General features: G+C 42.4%; 1 long non-coding RNA gene across 1 annotated transcript in view; it reads right to left on the bottom strand.

Moving 5' to 3' along the window:
• LOC106814796 overlaps window positions 1-357 on the bottom strand; it is a 1,325-nt gene extending 968 nt beyond the window's left edge. The window contains exon 1 of the long non-coding RNA XR_001394664.1: window positions 263-357. This is a non-coding gene — a long non-coding RNA (uncharacterized LOC106814796). The remainder of the gene's footprint in view (window positions 1-262) is intronic.
• Window positions 358-4,510: the final 4,153 nt, after the last annotated feature.

Raw genomic sequence — 4,510 nt, 5'->3', positions numbered from 1 at the left:
CTTTTTCCTCTCGCTCTCTCTCTTTCTTTCTCTATCTCTCTGTCTGTCTCTCTCTCTCTCTCTCTCTCTCTCTCTCTCTCTCTCTCTCTCTCTCTCCTCTCTCTCTCTCTCTCTCTCTCTCTCTCTCTCTCTCTCTCTGTATATATATATATATATACATATAATATATAATCAGCGGTGCAGGAACCAGAGATCTCTAATTCATGTACGCCTGTATTCATGATATGTAAATAATGATGGATCGATCAATACCAGTTTATACCTGCGGATTGCAGCTAAAAGTTGCCCATTTCCATATTATTCCTGCTGATGCATCATCATCATCTTCTTCTCCTTTCTTCTTTTTCTTCTTCTACTTCCTGATCCTCTTCCTCCTGATCCGCCTCCCCTTCCTCTTCATCTTCTTCTTCGTCTTCCTCTTCATCTTCTTCTTCTTTTTCCTCTTCCTCTTCGTCTTCCCTTACGTTTTCCTCTTCCTCTTCTTCGTCATCATCATTATCATCATCACAATCGTCATCGTCCTCATCATCGTCGCCATCGTCGTCTTCATCATCATCGTCGTCATTATCATCGTCATCGTCATCATCATCGTCCGACGACGATGACGATGATGAAGATGACAACGATGAAGACGACGATGATGAAGACGATGAAGATGACGAAGATGACGATGACGAAGATGACGATGACGATGATGATGAAGACGACGACGACGACGATGACGATGACGATGACGATGACGATGATGACGACGATGATGACGACGATGATGATGAAGACGACGACGACGATGACGACGATGACGGTGACGATGACGATGATGATGACGACGACGATGATGATGACGACGACGATGATGATGACGACGACGATGATGATGACGATTCGTCGTCGTCGTCGTCGTCTTCGTTGCTACCATCGTCGTCGCCTTCATCACAACCATCATTATCCTCATTGTAATTATATGCAGTAGCATCCTCGTTGTCAGCATCAGCATCAGCATCACCTTCATTGTCTTGATTATCGGAATTTTCTTCATTATTCGCCGTCTCTTTCGTCCCCTTGTGATCTTCTTCGTTCTCAGTTTCGTTTGTCATAGTTTCTTCTCTGTTTTCCTCAGCTTCCACTCCGTCGCCGTTGCCGCTGCCACTAACACTTGTGTCGTTATTAGTATCTTCCCAATTCACACCATGGTTTACGTCGTCGTAGCTATCAACAGTTTCATTCATTAGCATATAGGTGTATGCCTTGGTTGGTTCCACGTGCACCACCTCATTAAAGCGCTCGGCATCCTTCTCAACGGTAGGTTTATGCTTGGTGGCCCGGATTCGCACCGTGAGCTGATCGCGTAGCGGTACGGCGGAAAGCTGAGCCACCAATACCACGAGAACTATCACGGTTGCTTTCCACAGCATTTTCAGCAATATAAGCCAGCCTTGAGTGCGAGCTGAACCGCATCTATTCGTATTTATTCAAGTATTCACGTGAAGTTATGCGCGCGCGAGTGCGTACACAGATATCACTGCAGCAATGTCTTGTAAGGAGTCAGCAGCGCCACCTCCATAAACACCCAAATTCGCATCTTATAATGGTCTATTCTGTCTTGTCAAACTAGATACCAAGCAATAATTTGAATTACTACACAAATAGGTCCATAACCTGAGAGGTTTGCAATTATATATAGATCGTGGGTGATATTTATTAATAATAGATTTCATCATTCGGCACCCACCCCCACCACCCCCTCACCGGGGTGAATATTCGCAATTCTTAGGTCGCACATTTCTTTAGAGATTATCACGCATCCGCTTCGTGATTCTGGGACGTGCTCCCGTGGCATTTACATATAGCAAAGAAGTATAACGTAATAGTCGGACTAGACGGAACGTCGTTACTTTATAAGTTCCTTTTCCGAATACGTTTGAAAACAATACTTATATTTAGTAAACTACATGCATACATGCTTATATAATCTGGTGTACGATAGCTAAATTTGTTAATTAATTAATTGAGTTCATGTATCCCTGAAATAAAGTTACGCTAGTTAGAATACTCCGTTATATTCTGTTAAATATATCTGTTTTTTTTTTGTACATCCCATGCCTAAAAAGTTCTGTTTATGCCAGATCCCTAAAAATCTATAAGTTGACAAATTCGATTGATTGATTGAATACAGAACAGTAAGCGGTGGTTTGTCATTCCCTGCTTTACAATGGCATATTATGTCGATTACACTCTTATCTGCAAGAGCAACGAATGAAGTACACTAGCCCGTATACGAAATATACAGGCAATGAAATGGGCCGACCGTGCATTCAGTCTCTGCTGTTACGAGATTGTTCGTATATAATATAAGATACCTTTGTTGTATCGTGTGGTTGCCTATATTGCATGGCAAAAGGGCACCCAATGAACGCGGAAAATCTGGAGTCCATAAGTATTCCGATGTCCATCGGGCCCGAGTTGCTCGAAGATACAATCCGTGGTCGGTCAATTTCGGCAAGACGGATTGAAGGAAAACGCTATATATACTCAAACCACCTGTCACATATCAGTGGGAAGTATCAGAAAATCAGAAATATCAGAAGAAAAAAACTAAATGCACATTAACTTGACCGAGATCTCTTGTTCCAAGTACAAAGGTGATATTACACGTGCATACAAAAGATGTAAACATCGTTATTTATTTGGTTATAACTTATTTACCTTATTTACTTTATAGCTAACTTATACTAAATATTCTATCTAAATGTCAATTTCTGACACTAGATGGCGCCACATCATGTAATTTTATATTTTTTGGTCAATGCAATATTTTGAGAGCTAAGCTTATCTGTGCAGAGGCCGAGCACGTGTAACTTTGCACGTGCACGTTTGCTAGCGGGAGCACCTTAACATCAAGAGCGGATAATACCTACTATTATTATCCTATGAAATATACTATACTAGGTATTATCCGCTCTTGTTAACATGAACGTTTAATGTTTACTGTTCAGTAATATATGCACAATTTACTTCTTTCTTTATCTCGCGCCCACTTTATATTGAGCTCAGATTTGCTTGCAATATTATCCGTCAACGCTAGGCTCTACTGTAACATACTTCCAGTATTGCACATGTGCTTTCGTCGTTGTTTAAACTCAATAGCAAAGCCTCGACAATATTTGACAACACGTACATGTGATAGCGGTGACACTCTTATTACAATAAACCGCAAAGGATTGCGCCATCGGATAAACGGCGTTTGGATAGAAGATGTGCAAAAAACATGTCACTATAGCATCAATAGCCAACCTATCACGACAGAACATATTGTTCCTGCAAAGAAATACACATTGATAATGTAATTAAACTTTTACGTTATACATTACATTACAGCAGTTTTACCGCAATTTGTACTGCAACCGTGATTTTCCTCTTTTTATTCCGGATATGGTGAGCGTTTTTCTGCTTACTAGATGTCATTCATAATGAATCAAATGATGAGCTGGTTTGGGTCAGTTGATTTCAGTAGAGCCTCTCACTGGGCACTGGATGATGAGACTGGTACTCGTCGTTGTAAATAGATAATCGCACGTCAATCAAACAATGATGCAAGAAAAGTGTACCTGTATGTTCCTCAAATGATTCAGTAACACCAATATGGTAAAAAGGATTGCTAACAAATTAACCAGAAACCTTTGTTATTGCGTCTCTACGAGTAACGAAGAAATGCCAGTGAAGTTGCTTTTTGCGGCGCCTCCAATTCATGGTTACACTAGCTATATAGATACAGCGACCGTTTCAGCATTGCGAAGATACATTGCCATGTGTAATTTTCCGTTGCTAAACGAAATGACATCCATTATAGCAGAATACGCTCACAGCTTTATCATAAACTAAGCATCAATGTACCAGCGCGTTGCATAGACTCGATGTATCTCGATGCCTCGATTCAAAATTCGAATCCCGGCGATCCAGCCAAATCGAATCCAGTCGTATTGCACCTAGTTCGCAGTTAAACCCTCAGTTCTAGCTACGCCGCTCTCTCGCATGTCAGCACCAGCCGCGGCACAGCTACGCAGATACTGATCATATCGCGGCAACTATAATAAATAAAGGAGATCTGTTCCCCGCCTGTTTGCCGACGTTCTGAACCGGACCTCAGCCAGCAATGCGTTTACATTGTGCAGGTGGTCGGCTGGTCCTATACACGCGAGGCCCACGCGGCCCGCCCCACTACCGCCCACGCCCACGCCTACCCGGCCGTACCACGAGTCCATCCTATACATGCGTGTAATTACATTTGACACACACACACACACACACACACACGCACACAGACACACACACACACACACGCACACAGACACACACACACACACACACACACACACACACACACACACACACACACACACACACACACACACACACACACACACACACACACAACAACAACGTAACGTACGTAAGTACGTACGTAAGTACGTAGTAGAAGTTAACGTAACGTAACGAACGGAAGTAAACG

The sequence above is a fragment of the Priapulus caudatus genome, unplaced genomic scaffold (assembly GCF_000485595.1).
Source record: "Priapulus caudatus unplaced genomic scaffold, Priapulus_caudatus-5.0.1 Scaffold27, whole genome shotgun sequence".
Classification (NCBI taxonomy): domain Eukaryota; kingdom Metazoa; phylum Priapulida; class Priapulimorpha; order Priapulimorphida; family Priapulidae; genus Priapulus; species Priapulus caudatus.
Note: the sequence above shows the minus strand (reverse complement) of the source record. Positions and strands in the feature narration are given on the sequence as shown.